The sequence below is a fragment of the Leucopleurus acutus genome, assembly GCF_964270905.1.
Source record: "Leucopleurus acutus genome assembly, chromosome: 13".
Classification (NCBI taxonomy): Eukaryota; Metazoa; Chordata; class Mammalia; order Artiodactyla; family Delphinidae; genus Leucopleurus; species Leucopleurus acutus.
The window spans coordinates 24809025-24833640 of record NC_139155.1 but is presented as its reverse complement, the minus strand read 5'-3'; the positions used below and the strand labels follow the sequence as shown (position 1 = coordinate 24833640).

At 40.3% G+C, this 24616-nt stretch overlaps 1 protein-coding gene across 1 annotated transcript in view; it reads right to left on the bottom strand.

The window, feature by feature from the left end:
- Window positions 1–20192, bottom strand: part of DYM (dymeclin) — a 375316-nt gene extending 355124 nt beyond the window's left edge. The window contains exon 1 of the mRNA XM_082853166.1: window positions 19957–20192. The gene's annotated coding sequence lies outside the window, so the exon portion shown is untranslated. The remainder of the gene's footprint in view (window positions 1–19956) is intronic.
- Window positions 20193–24616: the final 4424 nt, after the last annotated feature.

The following is a 24616-nucleotide window of genomic DNA, read 5'->3' as shown; positions in this document are numbered from 1 at the left end:
TCACTGACAATAAAATAATGAAGAATAAATTAAACTAAATTAAAATTACCATCACAGGGACTTTCCTGGTAGCGCAGTGGTTAAGAATCCACCTGCCAATGCAGGGGACACGGGTTCAAGCCCTGGTCGGGGAAGATCCCACATGCCACGGAGCAACTAAGCCCATGCGCCACAACTACTGAACCTGCACTCTAGAGCCCGAGAGCCACAACTACTGAAGCCCGCGCGCCTAGAGCCTGTGCTTCGCAACAAGAGAAGCCACTGCAATGAGAAGACTGCACACCACAACAAAGAATAGCCCCCGCTCACCACGACTAGAGAATGCCTGCGCACAGCAACGAAGACCCAACGCAGCCAAAAATTAATTAATTAATTAATTTTTTTAAAAAAAAAGATTACCATCACAATGAAAGGAAACTACATGGGTTCGGTGGCTAAAGGAAGCTCAGGTTACAAGAGAATTTACATTAGTAGTGACTTACTTTCTCACCTACATCCCTCCTCATTCCACAAAGACATCGAAGCCAAGATCAGAATTTGGAAGCACGTCTTCCACATTCCCTTTGGAACTCTGGGACTGGCTTGAGCTGCTTATCTAAGGACATGAGGCTTCCCCAATGCACATGGACAGCTGGGCCTTCTGAATATGAGAGGGAAATACTGATCTGGCTTCGTATCACCTGCCCCTGAACTCAAGGCCACACACTACTTTCCTCCTCCTTAATCATGGGGACAGGGACCCCAACACTAGCTGACTCCAACTCAGACTTCATATCAAGCCAACAGTCAATCATAACTCCAGATTTCAGTTTAATGTCTCAAGTAATTATTGAGCCCAATTAGAAAATGTTATAAAGAAATATTCTGAAATATATAAAGTCCTTACTTGTCATACCCTATTCCAAAGCTACTTTATACCTTTTAAGTTATTTAAAATTAAAAATTTTAATATCTTAGCAATGAGATATAATACACTAGTGAAAATTAATTAACTAGAGCTACAATTACCAACATGGACACATCTCAAAAACAAATTATTTTTTAAAGAAAGCGATAGAGGGACTTCTCTGGTGGTCCAGTGGTTAAGAATCCACCTTCCAATGCAGGGGACGAGGGTTCGAGCCCTGGTCAGGGAACTAGGATACCACATGCTGCGGGGCAACTAAGCCCGTGTGCCACGACTACCGAGCTCACACACCTCAACTAGAGCCTGCGTGCCGCAAACTACAGAGCCCACGTGCCCTGCAGCCTGCGCACCACAACAAGAGGAGAGAAAAACCCACACACCAGAACTGGAGAGAACCCTGCTCGCCACAACGATGAGCCCGCGCACCACAAAGATCCCGCATGCCTCAACGAAGATCCTGCATGCCGCAACTAAGACCCGACACAGCCAAAAATAAATAAATAATAAATAAATCTTTTTTTAAAAAAGTAAAGAGGTGGATAAAGATATACCATGCTAACACTAATCAAAAGAAAGCAGAGGGCTTCCCTGGTGGCGCAGTGGTTGAGAGTCCACCTGCCGATGCAGGGGATATGGGTTCGTGCCCCGGTCTGGGAAGATCCCACATGCCGCGGAGCGGCTGGGCCCGTGAGCCATGGCCGCTGAGCCTGCGCGTCCGGACCCTGTGCTCCGCAACGAGGGAAGCCACAACACTGAGAGGCCTGCGTACCAAAAAAAAAAAAAAAAAAGAAAGAAAGCAGGAAGACTTTTATTAATTTTAGACACAGCCAACTTCAGAGCAAGGAAACTTATCAGGGATAAAGGCCATTATATAATGATAAAGGAGTCAGTTCTCCAAGAAGACATAACAGTACTTACTGTGTATCCACCTAACAACAGACCATCAAAATATGTGAGGCAAAAACCAATAGAACTGCAAGGAGAAAACAATGAATCCACTATGATAGCTGGAGACTTTCACGCTCCACTATCAGAAATGGTCAGATCCAATAGGCAGAAAATCAGTAAGGATAAAGCTGATGTCAACACCACCATCAATCAACTGGATATAACTGACATCTTCAGCTGCTTCATCCAACAACAGCAGAACATACATTCTTCTCAAGCTCACATTAAATATTCACCAAGATAGACCACGTTCTGGGCCATAATACACATCTTAAATTTAAAGAAGAGAAATTATAAAATGCTTTGAGTGCCCAAAACCAATAAGCTGGGGATAGAGAAGCAAATCAGAGGACCCCATGAGGAACGATTCGGACAAATGCAGAATACGGGTGATGAGCAAGTTCATTTGTGGGACTGGAAAAGTTCTGAATCCTCATTGTGGTGGTGGTTACCTGAATCTATACATGTGATAAAATTGCACAGAACTATATGCACAAAAGAAAAAAAAAATGAGTCCATGTAAAAAGTGGAGAAATCCTAGTATAGTCTGCAGTCTATTCTGTGCTGTCAATATCAGTTTCCTGGTTTTGATAATGTACTATAGTTATATTAACCTTAGGGAAAGCTGGGTGAAAGGTACATGGAATTTCTCCACACTGTTTTTGCAACTTTTTATGAGTCTACAATTATTTCAAAATAAAGTTTTTTAAAATAAAAACAAAATCAAACCCCAAAATCGAATCTATATGTCCAAGAAAGGTGCCAACAAATCAGACTAACAGCTATTTTCTATCACAACCACTAAGTTTATTTTTACATATGAAATTAATTCATCACCTATATTATCACATGAGATGATTAGGATCTCACATTTATTTTACTTGGTGTCCTGGAATGCTCTTTCACTTAGTTTCCCTAAATAAATCTTATTTAAAACTGAACTTTTTCAATAAAAGCAAAATAAGTCATGGTCCTTTGGGGATTCCACACTAACTTCATAACATGGGAGGATACAACAGATTTTGCCCTCTACCACCTACTTAAAAGAACTATTTCCTTTTTATCAAACCTTCCAAATTATTTTATTTGTCTAATAATCCCTGCAATTCTTGGATATGCCTCAAAGAAATTTTTTAAGAACAAAAAAGACAGCCACACTTGTTTATAAGTCCTCTGTTTATCGGGGGGAACCCATGCTAATTAGCGGTTAGCATTGTGGGCCTAACAACAGTATATTGGATAAACACCTAAGTGTGTGGATCAAAATCGTTAGGTAAGAGAGTGCCGGTTTACTGGCAATAAGCACTTTAATTATGGTTTCCCTTGGCTCTGCCATGGACTCAATTTCCTTTCTCTTTGCTTCATTAAAATTAACAGAATAAAAATGGCACCAGATAAAAAGAAATGAGAACCACAGCAAATTGTTCTCAATTAAACAAACGAGTATTTTACTTTTCTTGTGGTGCCTTAAAATCAATCAATGAAAAATTTACTTTGGGAGTTTAATAAGGTCCATAAATGCTGAATTTTCAAAAGAACAGAATTCCATCCCACCTCTCCTAAATAAGGCAACAATGAGACTATCATCACAGAGTCTATTAATGAAAATTTAAGTCAGACTTGATTTATTTATACTTCATTTTTTTAATCAGTAATGCACCTGGTACAAAATACAAGGGGTTCAAAGGGTATAGAGTAAAAAGTCTCCCATCCCTACTCCTAACCATCTGGTTTCTCAACTCAGAGAAAATATTACTGGTTGCTTGGATATCAATCCACAGATTTTCTATGTATATACAAACACATATTTTCTCCTTTTTACACAAATCATAACACCCTATATATGCCTCTTTACTTTCCTTTTCCCAGTTAATATATACTAGAAATCATTACATATATGTATATAAAGCACTTCATTTATTTTTACAACTCTAACATTCCAGTTTTTAATTCCATAAATCCCGTATCGATGGACATTTAAGTAGCTTATGATCTTTCGCTATTACAAATCGTTCTCCAGTAAGTATCCAGTACATATTTCACATGTGTATCAGTATATAGGTACAATGAATCCAGGGAAACAGAATTGGTGGGTCAAAGATTATGTGCATTTCTAACTTTGGTAGATACTGCTGAAGAGTAGCAGAATATGTCACCTCAAAATCTGCCACTTTGCCACTTTATTTTGAGCTGTAGGCACTTGAAAAATAGCAAATGCAGGGTGAGGCCTTCTCTGAACTCTCCTCATCTGCCTAAAGACAGATTCTCCAAAAGGAACTCCATTATCATAAATTATAAATTAAGCAGTTTCATCAACCAGGGAATACTGACTCTTATCACAAGAGCGCCTAGAAGTTGACACAACACTGAGACTAACTTTGTCACAAACTATCATACCTCTCATCTATTCTTCTAAGGCCCATTCATCTTTTCTAAAAATCATTTACTCTCCCTTAAGAGGCCTACGTTCCCCTTCCCCTTTCCCTATTAAGATGGTATTAAACTGAATTCTAAGCCACTCATTTTTCCCTAGGTATCTCCCATGTATACATGAGGTACACGTGAATAAACTTCTATTTTTCTCCTGTTGATCTTTTATCACAGTTAAGAGCTCAGAAGGGTAGACGGAAAATTATTTTTCCTCCCCTACACTGCCTAGCTGCCTTCTTTAGAGGTTGCCAGCTTCCACTCCCTTCAGCAATGCCTGTTTCTCCACACCACAGCCACCACTGTTCAATCAAACTTTTTGATCTTTGCCAATTGACACATGAAAATAGTTTACAATATGGTTTTAATTTGCATTTCATTTCTATTGCTGTGAATGAGGCCATCACCTCTTCATATCCTTTGCCTATTTTCTATTGATTTATAGGAAATAAATTTTATTTTCAAAACTGCTAGGACAGACCACAAAGTACTAAAGTAACTGCTCAATCCAGGACCAATATGAAACCTTTCTAAAACAATATGAATAAAGTCTGTCAGCTATAAGACAACACTGAACAGAATATTAACAAGGAAAACCAAGACAGCCAACTGAGCACAAAATGCAATGCCTCCTTCCCCTCTTTTCCTCACCTAACCCTAAAATAACGCAAAAAATTTTTGTCAATTATTACACAGCCATGCTGAAAAATTCACAGGAAACCCGAAGCTGTGAGAAATCCCCATAAAATGTAAAACAGCTGGAGATGGACTGAAAAGGAAAGTGACATACAGGGCAGGCTCAAGAGCCTTCAACCAAGGGCACCAAGGGTGCAACAGCAACCCCAGTCCAGAGGCAGCTGGCCAGAAAAGGGCCAGAGCCCAGGGGCAGCAGACCTGGCTAGGACACCCTGCCCAGTCACCCCTGCCCTCACTCCATTAGGCGGCAACAACAGGGTACTATCTGCTGAGAACAGAGGGTGAAAGCGGCACCCAAGGCAGCTGCAATGACAAGGAGGAACAAGTTCAGCCAAGCAAAGACAACCAGCCACCGAGGTGCTCTTGCCAGAAAGTTCCATCTGCTCCCCACCCTCGCAGAAAGCAAAGTAGAAAACTGAGGCCCAATGGCACCTCTTCTGCATCTAATTCATGCCAAGGATTTCAAACACAAACACACACACACCCCACTTGCACTCAATGTATTTGGAACTCCCAAGACCCTTACCAATGAAAACCACAATAAACTGGAACTTGAAAAACCCACTGTCCAATCACCCCACCTCCTAACAGTCCTAATGCTCTTCCCTCTCACTGTGCATCAGAAGACTTCCTGGCTTTCAGCTCTGCTTTCTCTCAATGTTTCAATAACTGAGGCTCTCTCCTGGTTTCACCAGTGCCTTCCACGATATTATTATTACTTTCAAACCTCTCCTAGTCCCAACCTCTGACTGGAATGCCAATACTATCGATATGCCTAAAACAGGAATTTTTTTTAACTTAAGGGTAATATAATATATATGACATAAATAATTATATATATTAATTATAATATGTAACATGCAAAAATTTATACATATATATCCAGTAATTTCGTGGATAACAATGTTCCTTACATAAATCTATACTAGAAATAAGCAGCGTGCAACTGCTGATGCTTTTAGCAGTACCTTTCAAAAGACCTATCTTTAAGGCAACGTAGTGAATAATTCAATCTTAATGTGTGTAAAACTGATTCTACCCTCCCTCCCAAAACCAGTCTTCCCTCTCACCTTCCCACCACTCACCTAAAGTTTCCATTATGTAAAAACTACCTTTAAATGTTATAGTTTTGTCGTATATATGACATATCTCCCAAGGTAGATTATTCCTCCTTATCCCTAAGTAACCTACAGCACACTGCTGAAGAGATATTACTCAAAAAAAATACTTTGAAATAGCCAAGGTCCCATAGCTAATAAATATATGAAAAGATCTTCAGTATAAATGAGGAATAAAATATGCTAATTAAAACAGTGAGGTATCATTTTTACCAATCTGATTAGCAAAGGTTAAGAAAAACCTTGATAGCAGTTGTGAGAGTAATAAGGAGACAGGCATCCCCACCATTAGTGTGTAGGTATTTGGCAACACCTGTCAAAATGTTAAGTGTGCCAACAATTTTGGTTTTAGAAATTCATCTCACAGGTAAACTCATACAAGTTGACAAGTTCTATACATACAGATGTTAATCACTATTTGGAATAGCAAATACACAAAATAACCTAAATGATCATCATCTGGAGATTAACTACAGTATGGAATAAGCATATAATGGAATACAACATAGCCACTGAAAAGAATGAGGTAGATCTTATGTGTTAATATGTAAAGATATCCCAAATACTGCAAGTGAAAACAAACACAAAGACACAGAACAGCTCATATAGTAAAATCCCATTAGTTTAAATAAACATGTAAATTCTTATATACGCCTAGATAATTTCTGGAAGGAAACATAAGCAATGATCCAAGACTGGTTACCTCTGAAGAATGGGAATGGAAATCTGGAGGGAAGAGACTTTTCACTTTATGTCCTTCTGTACTGCTTGACTTTTTTTTAAACCAGAAACATGTTGTAACTTACAGTAAAAAAAAAAAAAAAAAAAAAATCTTAAATAAATGGATGTTCTCTTTACCTGCTCTCCTTCAGGAAGGCTCTGAATGTGCTTCTGGCTTGTGCTTTAAACTCTATGTGAGTGACCCCAGAATTAATATTTTGTCTTGACTTCTCAGTCAAAATCCAAGCATAAATCTCTACATATTGAACATATCAACTGATGTCGTACTATCATCATAAATTTTAAAATAGAATTTTAACATTTGTCCCCCAAAACAAGCAACCCTTCCAAAAGTCACTATTCCCATCAATGTCATCAGCATTCTTGGCTCAAGTTACCTCACTCACATACCCAAGCATACATTCCACACATGCCTATTACACACTTACTATAAATGTAGGTGTTATGATGGCTACCGAAAATGCAAAAATGAATAAAACCAGGTCCCTGCCATTAATGGACTCAAATCCTGGAGAGACAAACATGTCAATAAATTATTATAACACATTTGGTAAGTATTACAATGGAGTTATTACAAGCATCCATGGAAATACACAGGAGCATCTGAGGCAGAAGAAGCACATATGCAACAGCGCTATTAGCAGATTTATTTACATGGTCTAAAGGCTTTAAACTCACTGATTCATTTAGTCCCCCTTAACAACTCTGAGAGGTAGGCACAGTTTTCTCATTTTACAGATGAGGAAACTAAGGCACAGACAGGTTAAGTAACTTACCAAATTCATGAGGTCCCAGAGATACTAAGTAGAAAAGGCAGGATTTGAACCCAGGCAATCTAATTCCAGAGTCCCTGGTCTTTACCAGTTTACTAGGGTGACTCCCCAATGACATCAACAAGTCCTGTGGGTTCTTCTACAATACCCACAATTCTACATATCAACTTTTAAGCCCATCTCTTTATCTTCCCGCTGCTTCCATGCTGGACCAGGCTTCTACAATCTCACATGATTCAGTGCAACAGTATCCTGATTTCTTTGCTCCCAATCTCTCCACTTCGATTCACCCTGCACATTCCACTACTACATTAATCCTTAAAAAAAAAAAGGAAATTCAGTCCAGCATCAAAATTAAGACCAAAGGTTCTGGGCTTCCTTGGTGGCACAGTGGTTAAGAATCCGCCTGCCAATGCAGGGGACACGGGTTCGAGCCTGGTCCGGGAAGATCCCACATGCTGCGGAGCAACTGAGCCCATGCGCCACAACTACTGAGCCTGCACTCTATAGTCCACGAGCCACAACTACTGAGCCTGCGCGCCACAACTACTGAAGCCCACGTGCCTAGAGTCCGAGCTCCACAACAAGAGAAGCCACCACAATGAGAAGACCACGCACCTCAACGAAGAGTAGCCCCCATTTGCCGCAACTAGATAAAGCCCGCGTGCAGCAACAAAGACCCAGTGCAGCCAAAAATAAATAAATTAAATAAATTTAAAACAAAAAAAGACCAAAGGTTCTAGTATGAGACAGACCCTGCTAAGTCTGTAGACTCAGCCTGAATCTCCATTTACCACTTATCAAACCCTACTGCATAATGAGAAAAACAACACTACTTACAACTCGTATTTTCTGAGGATGAAGCAAGATGACACATGCAAAGCACTCAGTAAAGGCATGTTTAGCCAAATAAAAGGTCAAGTACAATCTATTTTTAATATTTGTGAAGTTACCACTTCCATCCTTTTATTTAACCAGCTCAAAAATATTCAATGATTCTTCATTACATGAAAAGCCAAATATTGACATTCAAGACCCTCCAGTCTGAAAGCTCGCTTTCCAACTTTATTTCCAACTGTCCTCCAAACCAGTAGTTCTCAAACTTCAAGGTACATAAAAAAAACCTGTGGAGCATGTGGATAAAAATGCAAATGCTTACGCCTCAAAGATTCAGAATGTCAGGCCAGAGCCCAGGCATCTGCATTTTCTAAAAAGCATTCTCAGCGATTTTGATACAAATTGTGTATGAACCGCAATTTGCAAAAAAGTACCAGAACAAAGTAAGGGAAGCCACGTTCTCAACACCTAGCATGCTCTAGCATTCCTCTGCTCCTGTTCACACCTGCCTCCCCCGCCACACACCTGTCCCACAGAACCTGAAACCCTACTCACTAAGCATAGTGTGAGTGCTCTTTTTTCTCTACAGTCCTAGAGCACTCATTATCTTCACCATTCATTTATAATTTAACTACCCTTCAAATAATGCCTTGTTTTGCTGTCTGACTTATACTGCTATTTAACACTTCAGATCAATTATTCCAAGTCAATTTTACTATCATGAGTGAAAAGAACACTATGAACAAGAAATGATATGCTCAATATTTTGTATTTAATTTGTGAAATATCTGATATATACATAAAATAAATCTCCTTCCTCTTCTATATGTACTGATTCACTGTCTCCTGATTTAATGTATCTTAGCTGGAAAGTAAACATTAGTGGATCTGAAAATCCATAATAACCAAATTCTGTCTTAACACCCTCAAAATATACAAATAACACCCTAGTGCGCTTTGTCCTGACTTAAGTTGAGACTCCATAAATCATAAACTATATCCCAGAATCGCCTGAATGTATATATGTGTGTGTACACACACAAACATACACACACACACATTTGTACTCAACAAACTTTAAAGTGAAACCTCATCATTGAAACAGGAGTCCAGAGAAATAGTGGGCAGTGATCACTGGCCAAAGGACATGTTAAAACACCACAGGTGCCATTAGTCCAAGTAATGGAACATTCTCTAAAAGGTTACTATGTTCCAAGTGCTATATTAAGTACAGTTGGGTATTCCATGGCAGTGAAATGAAAGCAATGAAAATAAAAAGACGTAAGCCCACAAGTATAAGATCAAAGGAGGTGTGAAAGATGGAAAGGTGACAGAGTGCTAGTAACTGAACTGGCGGAGCTGAGGATGCCCCCAACATACCCGCCTGCCAAAGGAGTCCCTAACAAGAAGCCAGCCAATCCGTCCCATGGAACCCTGGGAAGGTGAAAGAACTGGAGAAAAGCACCATGAACGACTGGGCAAGGCAGGGGGCTCAAGTCTGCGAGTCTTTCCCCCCGAGTAGGAAACCATGTATGTGCACTCTGAAGAAATCTGAATGAAGAGACTCTGGACTCTGAAGCCAAGGTTGCAGAGAGTAACGAGGCAGAGGATAAAAACAGGGGAATGAAGTTGAAGTCGGCCTGCTGCACAGATACACAGTGGGTTTCCCAGCCTCCAAAGCAGGAGATTGGAGGGTTCTTCCCAAGAGAAAATGAAGGGGGAACCATGGAAAAGATACAGACATTTGGGATTCCCCCCATTTAAAAAGCTGGCTTGCCATCTACAGCAATGCTCACCACTCAGCAAAATCCACTCACATGCAGAGCTTTCAATCAATACTGGGAGTCTCAATCTTAAATTAAGAGTGGTCCACCAAAAATGATCAGACTTGTGAGGAAAGCCTCCAATGTGAAATAAAGAAACCAAAAAAATTAATCAGAAAACAGGTGACTCTAAGAAAAAAATTTTAACTAATATCCTCAGGGAGATAATAAAACTAATAATAACAACTGCAAACATTTATACAGCCTACTATGTCCCTGGGTCCTATTCAAAGTGCTTGACACATATTGAGTCTTTTAATCCGCACCGGGTTGGCAATTATGACCCGAGGGCTAAATCCAGCCTGCTGCATGAAGAATGATTTTTACAATTTTAAGTGGTCAAGAAAAATCAGTATTTTGTGACACGTGGAAATCCTATGAAATTAAAACTTCAGTGTCTACAAGTGAAGTTTTATTAGAACACAGCCATGGTCATTTGTTTACACACTAAAGCTGCTTTCGTGATACAACAGCAGAGCTGTGTAGTTACTACAGAGACTATATGTGGTGCGTTCATCCCCTTATACTGCTGCTCAGTGCGCTACAAATCTCAGGGACACATGTGACAATGACAGCATTTCAAGTGTCAGGCATATTGCCATACTTTGACATTTTTAATTACCAGTAAATATCTCTCATATCAAAGCAAGAACAAAGGGCAATTTCCCTGGTGGTCCAGTGGTTAGGACTCTGTGCTTCCACTGTTGGGGCCTGGGTTCGATCCCTGGTCGGGGGACTAAGATCCCGCAAGCCCCAAGGCATGGCCGAAAAAAAAAAAAAAAAACGAAGTAGACTCTGATGTCACACTTTTAAGTCACAGTGGAGTGTAGATTTTTTTTATCTAATTAGATATCGAAGTATTATGTTTATCATGTAATATCATCATAGCTATGTCAGAAGAATACAAGATAGGTAGACATTCCCAACTAAGGTAATAACATGACATGCCCTACCACACAGCACTCACTCCCAACTCATCAGAGCAACAATCAAGAAAATCAGAAAATTTAAAACAAGGCATTTCATCACAAGCAAAATGTCTTCCCAAAAATAAAAAATTAAAATGAGGCTACAACCAGAGTAAGATTCTGAATGGCTCATTTGTTAACCAAGCAAGGAAAGTCATTTACCAATCATGACTTAAATTGTGTTTGATTACAGCAGACAAAGAAATGTGTCCAGAGAAAATAAAACATCTTTAAGACTTGTCTCTCAGTGAAAATAATTGCTCCAAGAACAGCCTGTAAGGAACAATTACAGCCGTGAATGTTTTCCAAATTGGTTGAGAAAATACTAATTCAGTACAACCTGAAGTGGCATCTGCTAAGATGAATAATGACAGATGGCGGTAAACATGTGTGGAGCAGAAAAAAGCTTAGCTGGACAAGTTTACAAATCTTATGAAAATGCAAGGTGTTTACAAAATTTTATTTTACTTTGCAAAATATACTTTTTTTATAAAAATATGTTACTTATGTTAACATGTGGATTTATTATTTCTATTTTTAAGTAAATTACATAAATATTTCTTAAATGCAAGGTGCTTATAGCCTACAGTGTTCATTACGCTATCTATCAGCAGGTACTCTGCATAAAAATATTTGAATCTATGATGTGTTATTGAACCAGCAGTGTCAACAGCCAACTTCATCCACTCTCATGAACTTAACTATCAGTTCCATAAAATTTTTCTCAGAAATAAAAACTGAATATCCTGATATGTTCTACCACACAACAATACAATGGCTCAGCAATGGTATAGTTTTATTTAAATTTTTCAAGCTCAGGGTTGAGACTGAAATTGTTCTGAACAAGAAGAACCCCCTCAACCACTGTTACTGGACACTGAATGGCTTTGGAAATTAGTTTTTGCTGCACATTTGATAATATTTCTCAATGAATTCAACCTAAAATTAGAAGGCCAACAGCACTTAAAAATCTGTAAAACCTATACTGAGGTAAAGTCATTTCAAGGACAACTGACATTGTTTGAATCACAGGTAATGTCAAGCTGCTTTATACACTTTTTTTTTTTTGCAGTACACGGGCCTCCCACTGTTGTGGCCTCTCCTGTTGCAGAGCACAGGCTCCGGACACGCGGGCTCAGCGGCCATGGCTCACGGGCCTAGCCGCACCACGGCATGTGGGATCTTCCCGGACCGGGGCACGAACCCATGTCCCCTGCATCGGCAGGCAGACTCTCAACCACTGAACCACCAGGGAAGCCCCTTTATACACTTTTGATGCTGTCAAAACTCAAAATAAGACTCGAGACCTCCACTCCCACATAAGTATGCAGTAGATATATTTTCCAAAGTCAAACTACAGTTCCAACAGCATTTTTCAGACCTCAGTACAAGTACAAAAGTACTTTCCACATTTCAAAACCCATTTAACTGTGCAACAAGGAGTTCCACGTAGTCCTCAATTGGAAGTGATTAGTTGGTAATGCAATGATTTGCTAAAGGGTAAATATGAGAAATGAATCTAACATAATTCTATAGATGTCTTCCAAGCAATAAATATGCTCTATTAAAACCACTGGGGGAATTTCCTGGTGGTCCAGTGGCTAAGACTCGGGCTTTCACTGCCGTGGACCCGGGTTCAATACCTGGTCAGGGAACTAAGATCCCACAAACCGTGCAGTTCAGCCAAAAAAAAAAAAAACATATGTTCATAGATTGATATCAGTATTTGGCAATACTTATCTATGTAAAAAGATATATTCAAAGATGAAATACATTAAATCTCATTACAAATCAGCATTAAATAGGAACATTTATGATCAATTTTGATGATAGGAAACAGTAACTTTAAACTCCAATTAAGTAAAATGTTATCCCTTCTCCCCCAAAAGAGATTTCATTCTTCTCATCAGCAAACCTTTATTACCAAAAAAAGAGTTCTCAACCATTATTAGTATTGTATTTTTAATTTCATCGATTAAAAAACTTGAGGAAATTTTTTCTCCCTTGTTTTGCAAGTACCTACAAAATATTCTTCATTTTGCCTCTGGGCCCACAAAGCCTAATTCTTATGATCTGGCCCTTTACACAAAATGTCTGCCAACCCTTGGCCTAGAAGAATAAACTGAGACAAAGAAAGGTTAAGCGACTTGCCCAAGACCAAGACTACAGAGTTAGAAAGTGACAGACCAGGTTTCAGGCTAAGGCAGTCTGGGTGCAGAAACCATGCTCTTAACCACTATACCACATTGTTCCCATGAACCAAGAACAAGATGTCAAGGAAATAATCAAAGAACAAGAAAAGAGGGCTTCCCTGGTGGTGCAGTGGTTGAGAGTCCGCCTGCCGATGCAGGAGACACAGGTTCGTGCCCCGGTCCGGGAGGATCCCACATGCCACGGAGCGGCTGGGCCTGTGAGCCATGGGTGCCGAGCCTGCGCGTCCAGAGCCTGTGCTCCGCAATGGGAGAGGCCACAACAGTGAGAGGCCCACGTGCCGCAAAAAATAAAAAAAGAACAAGAAAAGATACTTGAAACTACTAAAAACTGATTTAAAAATTCAATAGGCAGTCTTGTGTGATAATATAGAAGCTGTGTAATTACTTGAAAGATGAGTGGATGTGAAATAAAAGCCATTTTGTGTACTGTTAAAAAAAAAAATTCATTTAGAAGGTCTTAATAGATTAGTAACAGGAGTTCCAAACAGAAAGCACGAACAAAACAGAGGAGCATTAAGTTAAGACACTGTCAAGTCGGGAACTGTGAAGGTGTGAGACTGTACTTTACCTTCATTGACAAAGACAATGAAGCCTCTGGGAGGGGATGAAAAACAATTCACTGTCACGGCAACAGCAGTAGCCAGAGTAACATCTTGCATCGGTTTCCTGGGTCCCAATCCCCACAGGTCTTCCAAAGTATTTGGTAAAAATCAGTAATATGTTCACAGAAAAATAAAGCAAATAGGGAGGGGGGCGGGGAAGCAAGGTAAACTCAGCTCAGCACTGATATTTATGCAGTCAGGATAATGTAAACACTGAATTAATCAAGAATTCTTAAGTATCTATACTACAAGGGCTGGAAGAGGGGGAGGAGGAGGAAGAGGCTCATCTACCACAACAGGCATCAACAGGTATTACCTAAAATTGATAAATCACAAAATAGCCATTTAGACATATTACTTATAAACACAGTTAAAGTAGTTATCTCTGGGAACCAGACTAAAAAGGACAGGTAAGGCAGGGTACTGCTGATCTTCTATAACATTATTATAAATTATTATCTTTTCTAACAATTTATAAGTATTACTTTAAGTAGAAATATTAACTTTTAAATACATTGGAGATAATGTGCTTTTACTATTTCACAATCATTGATTCATATAACTCAATGTGCAAATATCAAAGAATAGTACAGGGCTGAAAAAACAAACTAGCAATACCCAAGCTCCATCACACTGGTTATGTAAGCACAACGACTCCGTCAATATTTCCTGAGTGCCCACTATGTGGCCAGCACAATACCAAGAGCCAGGGTTAAAACTGTGAAGGATAGAATTTATTTACAGTTGAGTAAGAGACACAAATAAAGCAACATGAAATTATAATATGGCAACTATTCAAGACTCAGTGAAAGCTTCCCAGAGGTCATGCCATAAAAGCTAAGACCTAGGACTTCCCTGGTGGTGCAGTGGGTAAGACTCCGTGCTCCCAATGCAGGGGGCCCGGGTTCGATCCCTGGTCAGGAACTAGATCCCACATGCATGCTGCAACCAAGAGTTTGCATGCCACAACTAAGGAGCCTGCATGCTGCAACTAAGGAGCCAGCGAGCTGCAACTAAGGAGGCCGCCTGCTGCAGCTAAGACCCGGCACAACCAAATAAATAAATATTTAAAAAAAAAAAAAAGCTAAGACCTGAAGGACTGGCCTGGTTGGGTGTGGAGTTAAGAAACTTTTCAAAGTAAGAGAAAAGCATGTGTGTAGGCCTAGGATTAGGAAAAACAGGCAGGGTCCATTTAAGGAACTGAAAAAAGCTCAACATGGCTAGAGTAGGAAGGGAAGCAAAAAAAGCCAGAAAGCAAGCTGATGCCTGATAGGGAGACTTACTAAAGGGCATGTCTTCTACTTTGCCCACTGTAACTATAAAATTGCATACATCCCTCAGCCTTCTAGACCAGTGAACTCTTCCCCAATACACTGATGATTTCAAAATACCTAAGTCTAGTCCAGAACTATCCTATGGGTGACAGACCATTTATCTGACTACATGCCATACATTACTATCTGGACCCAGAAATCAAGGGCCATATCCTAGAGATGACAGAGTAAGAAGCTGGAAAAGAGGCTGGGTCCCTGATAACAGCAGAGCCACCATACCAGCCCTGAATTGTCTACCTCTGGACTTCTCTTACATGAGAAACAAACTAACAACATGTTCAAGCTAGCAACGGTATGTTACTCAAAGACAAACCTAATCTTAACTGACACAGGAGGCTTTGAAAGTATTGTAAGGTGGAGGGTTGCAAAAGGTATTTTGAAGGAATAATTGTCAAGATTCAGTGATTGACTTCAGGACTTCCCTGGTGGTCCAGTGGTTAAGACTCCGTGCTCCCAATGCAGGGCGCCTGGGTTCGATCCCTCGTCAGGGAACTAGATCCCACATGCATGCCGCAACTAAGAGCCCGCATGCTGCAACTAAAGATCCCACATGCCACAACAAAGATCCCGAGGGCCACAACTAAGACCTGGCACAGTCAAATAAATAAATAAATAAATATTTTAAAAAAAGATTCAGTGATTGACTCAATCTAAAAAAGAAAACTTATTATATGACACACAAAAAAATTGTTGTTAATTCTTCCAATATTCTTATTGGAGAGTTACAGCCACTTTGGTGTCTGCATTTTTTAATTGAGATATAATTCACATGTAACATATTAATTTCAGGTGTACAACACAATGATTCAATATATGTATATACTGTATTACAAAATGATTGCCACAATCAGTCTAGTTAACATCCAGCACCACACACAGTTATTTTTTTTTCTTGTGACGGGAACATTTAAGATCTACTCTTAGCAACTTTCAAACATATAATACAGTATTATTAACTACAGTCACCAAGTTGCACATTACATTCCAGGACTTATTTATTTTATAACTGGAAGTTTGCACCTTTTGACCACCTTCACCCATTTCACCCACCCCCGACCCCTCACCTGGTGTCTGCATTTTTAAAGAATGTAACAAATACTAGAGAAGACATCAAAAAGTACTCACCAAACTTTCTTAATAATTAAAAAAAAACATTTTTCAGTAAATAAGAGCTATCTGTAAAGTTGTTTTCAGCCCTATTAGATTGCTTTGTCTACAAATAGACAAACATGAGTATAATTTAAAACTGCAAGCAGTTTTTAAGAAGTTCAAAGCATTAAGCTCAACTAAGAATCTTAGTAGGGAAAATAAGCTTAAAAACAGGCACAGATATATAACAATTCCCATTATGTTTACTGGAAGCCGTAAGCTAAAACACACCACCATCAGAGAGACCAGACCTTCACGCTCCAAGGCAGTCAAGACCTTGAGAGCTAAGCTGGAAAGTGGAACCCCCTCAGGAAGCAAGATACCAACTACAGGACTTCCTGAAATCCACCTGTAAGATTCAGAGTCTTCTCCCCCATCCTGGGAGAGGAAGAACAGTAACAGCCATCTTGCCCCTCTGCTTTGCAGGCCCACAGCACTCAACCTCGCCCAGCTGAGTCACATACCTAAAATTCTAGATGGGAATTCAAGCCCAACTCTCACAGTAGCTCATTCTTCCTGAAAATTTTTTCTCCCTTTGAGTCTTCCTGTTGAATTGGAGGTACTTCCATCACCCACTGGAACACAGAGCCCCTGCCCTCTCACTCTGGGCATGGGAACCGTCATTGCCAGAGTGTCCTGCGACTTCAAGTAGCAGTTGAGCATTACATACACTCTGATTACAAGTAAACAATACTTAAAAAACATGAATATGAAATAAATAAATAAATATGAATATGAAAAAGACCGAAACAAAATACAGAAAAACTTTACACGTTATTACATTGTTTTTATATTTAATCACTTTTAAAGGTCTCATTTTCCAAAGCCTATACTACCAATGTCACAGGTATTTCCCACATATTTGTTTACAGTCACTAAAAGGAAAATGGAACAGTCCTCTCCAGCACTAACTATTCCCATTATCTACAAAGTGAAAGAGGTCACACTGCATTTGCAGCAGCAAACAAAATCACTGATTTTCTTAAGTCTCAACAAAATATCCCAAAACATACTGTGATAGGCAGAATAACAATTCCCAAAGATGTCCACATCCTAATCTATGGAACCTGTGATTCGGTTATTTTACATGGCAAAAGGGACTTTGCAGATGTAATTAAGTTAAGGACCTTAAGTTGAGGGAAATTACCCTGAATTACCCAGGTGTGCCTGATCTAATCACATGGGTCCTTAAAAGTGGAGAACCTTTCCCAGCTGTGGTCAGATGGACTACAGAACAGCCAGAGAGATGCAATGCTGCTGGTTTTGAAGATGGAGGAAGGGGGTCACAAGCCAAGGAATGTGGCGGCCCCTAAAAGCTGGAAGAGGCAAGGAAACAGATTCTCCCCTGGAAACTTCCCAAAAGGAACACAGGCTTGACACACTGATTTTAGCCCAGTGAGACCCATTTCGGACTTCTAAAATACAGAACTTTTAAAGAATAAGTCTGTATTGTTTTAAGCCATTAAATTTGTGGTGATTTGTTGCAGTAGTCATAGAAAACTAATACACACACATTAAACAACTAACAATATGTGAAATCATCTGGAGAGAAACATAATCAAATTGCCCAAATACTTAGAGCAGTATGAGATATAAGTTATTTGTGCATTTTGTGGTATATTTCACTTCTATTTTTCTCCTGCCCTCACAAAACTCCATCCATTAAAGAGCTAGCCAAAGTGACAATTCTTCAAGCATTCTGCAGAAGGATGAACCATATTAACCAAGAAAATGGAACAGTCAGGACAACAGGATTAACTGGAAAAATCAGGAAACAAACTGTATTTTTCAGGAAGTCAAACATCAAAATGTTTGCACTGCTTCTTCAGTATCAAATGGATACCACATTTTAAAAAATAAGTCCTTCTAGATATAAAGAGCTTATTATTAATTTTTTAGGTGTAACAATCATATTGTGGGTATATTAAAAAGAGAGTGACTCAATCTTCCAGAGACATATACTCAAATATTTACAAATGAAATGGAGTTGGGAATAGGAATTCAGGGCCATAGATGAAACTAAATTAGCCTGAGTTACTGATTGTTAGAGCCGGGTAATGGGTACGTGGGGGTATATTACATTATCTCGGGTTGAGCTTTTCCAAATTTAAAAGTTACAAAAACAAAGTCCTCGACCTACTTATAATAATACAGATTTCTTAATATATTTAATAGTTGAAACTCCTTCCTGTAACATTGACCCATCTCAATTTTCTGCCACTTAATCCACGTGCATCAATTCTTTCATTCCCACTCATTCTGCCCTATTTACTAACCTAATGAGCTTCAGGAAGTCACCTAACAGCTAAAAGGTTGATTCTTCATCTGCAGAATGGGAATAGTTATACTTGCCCAGTCTGTCTCTGAGTTGCAGAGAAAATTATCTAAGATAAACAATACAAAGCAGGATAACCATTCAAGAAATCTACATTATTCATAACTTCCATGCTCAGCAGCCACCATTCACCTATTACTATAGATCCCCTTCCCTTCCACCTCCAGTTCCTCTCTCGAGCCCTCAATTCATCATCCCAAAGCCAGGGTCCCTCTGAAAGGGTACACTCCTCTCCACTGCCTCCACACACACACCGGTGTTTTCATTATCTTTCAGCACCTTCTCTCTACACATCTCTCCCTCCAGCTTTCAAGGATCCTGCTCAGTCTGCCCCCCTAGCGAATCTATCCTGTGTACCCCTTTGCTGGCCCTATTACAATCATCCCATCCCTTCTATTTCAGTACTTTCATCCTATCAGCTTTATTAACTCACTACTGTTCACAAACACCCGATCTAACTTCCCACCCTCTCGCCTTTCAGTTAAAACACAATCGCTACTTGCCAGGGAGTGGAGAATAAGGAGTGACTTCTAATGGGTATAGTTTTCTTTTTTGGGTGATAAAGATGTTCTTAAATTAGACAGTTGCACAACCCTGTGAAAATGCTTTTAAAAAACACTGAGTTAAAAAAAAAGAACAAAAAACCACTGCGTTATACTTTAATTGTACTTTTAAAGGGTGAATTTTGTGGTATGTCAATTACATCTCAATAAAAGTTTGTATGTCAAAAAAACAATCAACATTATTGCTCACCTTGCCCATCACACGCCCACTTGTCACATCAACCCTATCTTCCGAAGCATCGACTTGCTCTTCGGTATCCCCCCCGCCACGACCAACTCCCAACACCAGACTCGGACTGAGGCCCCTCTCACTCTCTTGATTAGCACATCCCCTCACTTCCCGGCTCTAAGTGCCATTGAATCCTGGAAGTGGGGGGCAGCTCTCGTGGCCCCGTCCCCCGCTGGCAGAAGGGACCCTTCTGCCCGGGGTAGGGGAGGGTGTCCCCAAACCCGCTCTGACAAGGGGCGGGGGCCCCGCCCGGCTCCCAGGGCCGCGCTGCCAGGGGCGACGCCACAGCCCACCTGTCTCAGCCGGCGGAGAGATCCGCTTCCAGCTCACGGACGGACGAACGGGTGGCAGAGGGGACAGAACAAGCCGCGGTCGCCGCCGCAGCCGGGTTGGCGCACACCGGCTCAGGCGTCCATGTTTCCACGTCTCTGCTGCTCCGGCTCCGACTCCGACTCCGGCTCGGCTCCCGCCCGGACAGCGTCAGTGCGGAGGCCCAGGGGCGGGGAGAGAAGAGGGACGCTACGGAGAACGCCCGGGGTACCGACTGCCCCGGCGCGCTCTAGCCGGCGGTCACGTGGCGTGCGGCGCGCGGACTTCTGGGAAATGAAGTGCTTCCGGCGTTCAGCGTTTCTCCACTCTCCTGCGCTTCCAGGGCAACCGCAAAGCCGCGTGGCAAAACTGAGAAGCTGATAAATCTTACCTTCGTGCTGCAGTCCTGGCTTACCCTACAGCACTTGTTCTGGTAACTTAACTTCATTAAGGCTCCTGTTCATTCCAGCACAATAATCACCCCAAAGTCAGGCAGTTCCTTGTAGGACTCTAAAGAATTGGGAAATAGGAAAATAAAGTTTGATGGAGGCAGAATAGCAGATCTAGAATTGCCTGCAATACTGTCAGAAAGGACAGGTCCAACAGGAAAGAGTGTCAATGTGGTGTAGTGGCAAAAGTATGGAATTTAAAGTCAAATGAGCTGAGGTTACCAGATTGACGTCCTTGGGTCCTTATTTCACCTCTCCAGCCAGTTTCCTCATCTAAAATACATATACGGGATCATGATGATACTAACCATACAGGACTATTAACGACGTCAGTAATAATAACTCACATTATGGGTTGTTTTCTATGTGCTATTCACTGTTACTTTATTTCTTCAAATAACGCTATGAGATAGATATCACTGTTATTTCCTTAATATGAACAGTATGTGCCAATACACTCTGAAAAGTACTATAGAGGTCTTACATATACTTTTCCAACTTTTATTGCCAACAAGTTCCCTGAACTTGCAGAATAATTACAGGAAAATATACTAAAACACAAGATACCTGAGAAGCCTAGCTAAAAATGAGGTGATAAAAATGTTCTGAAATTAGTTTATGGCTATGCAGCCATTGTAAACAATGCTATGAATATGTGTTCATGATATATTGAGAGGAAATGGTATGTACAGTATTACCCATTTTCAAAAATAAATTATATTTATAATACTTATGTATATATGGCCCAAGGGGAAAAAGGCTAAAGGAATATTAGCAATTATTATCTTTGGGAAATGAGGTCATGCATATTTTTAAAATAACTTTATTTATTTATATTTGGCTGCATTGGGTCTTCGTTGCTGCACACAGGCTTCCTCTAGCTGTGGTGAGCGGAGCCACTCTTCGTTGCAATGCACGGGCTTCTCATTTTGGTGGCTTCTCTTGTTGCGGAGCACAGGCTCCAGGCACACGGGCTTCAGTAGTTGCAGCACGCGGGCTCAGTAGCTGTGGCACACAGGCTTAGTTGCTCTGTGGCATGTGAGATCTTCCTGGGCCGGGGCTCGAACCCTTGTCCCCTGCACTGGCAGGTGGATTCTTAACCACTGTGCCACTAGGGAAGTCCCCATGCATGATTAAAAATAGTTTTTTGCTACATGTTTTCTAATTTTTCTGCAATAAATATGAATTACATGTATAATTTTATTTTTAAATTACTATAGCGAAAAGAGAGTCAGGCACCAAATCAACCTCAAAGTACTTTTTAATTTTGCCTATACAAAAATCACACAGTCTACCTACCCCAAAGTGACCTAGCAAAAACTGTGAGCATCTCTTCAGAACTTTCTTGATAGACCAAGAAGCAACTTGTTCTACCTTGAGGCAATCCTATTTGTGAAATTTAATATTCCCTACCTTTTGTATTTTTTGCATGGCTTGAAATAAAAAGTTTCACTAGAAACCAGTGTTCCTAGGCAAATATCATAATGTTGCTAAGAAAACGTCATAAATCAGAAAATAATAATAGGAATGGTTTTAACAATATGTAATGCATTAGTTGAAGTAGCAGTCCTTTGAAAACTACTTATTGTACATGTAATGTGAAAAGTATTATCCTTGGTCAGCAACTTTCAATACTGCCTGCACAAGTATCAATGACAACTTTGACTTGACTACTTCAGTGTCTGGTTATTGCAGAAACACTAACAAGAAGGCCATAAACACCCTCCCACTAAATGCAATGGGGTGTCTTGGATTGGATCCTGGAACCACAAAAGGCAATAGTGGGAAAACTGATGAAAGCCAGATAAAGTCTGGACTTTAGTTAAAGATATTGTACCAATGTTAATTTCCTAGTTTTGACAATTGTGTGTGTATGGTTATATAAGACATTAACATTTAAGGAAACTAGGAGGAGGATATTCGGGAACTGTCTGTACCTTGCAACTCTTCTGTAAATTTAAAATTATTCCCTCTGGCAGGCCGAATAATGGCCACCCTGAAGATGTCCACATCCTAATCCCCCAAGACCTATGAATATATTAGTTTACATGGCAAAGGGGAATTAAGGTTGCAGATGGCATTAAGGTCACTAATCAGATGACCTTAAAATGGGGAGATTATCCCCAGTTATCTGGGTGGGCCCGATGTAACCACAAAAGTAAAAAGTGAGAGGGAGGCAGAAAACATCAGGCATAAATATGGCTCTAGCAGAAGATCAAGTGATTCAATGTGAGAACCAGGCATTACTGGCTTTGGAAACATTATCTGCTAGAGCCTTCAGAAGGGAACACAGTCTTGCTGATACCCTCATTTTAGCTCAGTGAGACTGAGTCAGACTCTCACCCACAGAGCTATAAGACAATACATTTGTGTTGTTTTCAGCCACTAAATATGTGGTAATTTTTTGTAGTAGTAATGGAAAATGAATACATTCAAAAATTAAAAAGTGTAGGGACCTCCCTGGTGGCTCAGTGGTTAAGAATCTGTCTGCCAATGCAGGGGATACGGGTTCGAGCCCTGGTCCAGGAAGATCCCACATGCCGCAGAGCGACTAAGCCCATGCGCCACAACTACTGAGCCTGTGCTCTAGAGCCCACGAGCTATAACTACTGAGCCCACACTCCGCAACTACTGAAGCACGTGCACTCTAGGGCCTGCATGCCACAACTACTGAGCCTGCGTGCTACAACTACTGAAACCCGCGTGCCTAGAGCCTGTGCTCCACAGTAAGAGAAGCCACCGCAATGAGAAACCTGCACACCGCAATGAAGAGTAGCCCCCACTCACAACTAGAGAAAGCCCACGTGCAGCAACGAAGACCCAACGCAGCCAAAAAGCAAAAAAAAGGTATAATTAAAAACAAAACTTCCAAATGGCTACCTGTCTTGCCAACACATTCCCAATCTGGGACTGTACAAATATCCATGCTACTTAGAAAGAAACTGTAAACCAGAAAATGCACAAAAAATTATACTTCACTTCCCAGCTCATTTTGGTTAGACTATTATAAAAACCAGCTGTATCTGGAAACATGTTGAGTTCCATAGGAAAGTCATTCAAGCAATGAAGTGTCAAGTGAGTCATTGGAAACAGTCTGGTATCTGAAATTGCAGTCCTGCGTAACCTCATCCTCCTCACTACTCAGTGACTTTCCAGCAAGGTACTTAAAACAAGGACTGGTGCTTCTGATTTAGGATGTCCATTTGGTTCATTCATTCACTTATTCCGCTAATATTTACTTAGCAATTTTGTGTGCACTGTGCTTCAGAGCTGGGCCTGACCTCAAGAAGCTGAAGGTCTAGAAGAGGAAACAGGCATTATACAATTAAAAACTGGGTTAAATTGCCACGAAGAACAAGAACAGTCAGCACAACCTGGTATCCAGCCCCAAGGAAACAGCTTTTCAAGAAATAAATGGTGAAAAATTAACCATTTTCTGGATGAGCAGGGCCAGTATTTTCAACATCTTAATAATAAAATTTATACGTGCAAAATTGAAATTTCCTTTAGGGTTAAAACAAAGAAACAAATAGAACTGAACTAAATCAACAAAAAATTATTCCAGAGGTGCTAAATGCCACCATGGCCCCTCAGTAATAAATGGTTCCCAATGCGGTCAAATGGCCTTGGCTATGGAATAATGGAAATTTTACTAGGTTTACCCAGAGAATGAAATACACTGCAAGTCTCTGAATGAGATTATTGTTTATGATTTTCTCTGAGGTTCTAAACATAATTCCCTCCCTCCATCTCCATAAATCAGACCATGTCCCCCATCTGCTTAAAGACTTCCAGTGGCTTCTCACTTCATTCAGTATTAAAGCCAATGGTATTAAAATGGCCTGCAGAGCCCTACAATATGCCTCCATCCCAAAGCCATCCCACCACTATAATCTCATCTCCACTTGTGGCTATTTCACTGTCAGACCTAATTGGAATGGCCTCCTTGCAGCTGCTCCAAGCACGCTCCCAGCTCAGGGCCTTAGGTACCTACTGTTCCCTCTGCTTGGACCACTCTTTTCCCTATTTTTAGTAGTGAATATTTTATTGCGTGCCCTGTAAATGCCGCACGTGGATCTAGGCACTGGCATGTTATAGATCAACTGTATTATTTATTGCTTTCAAGGAGCTTACATTCTGGTGGAAGAAGACAATTAAATAAGTAAAACAAATTATAATTAACTTAGACCACTTC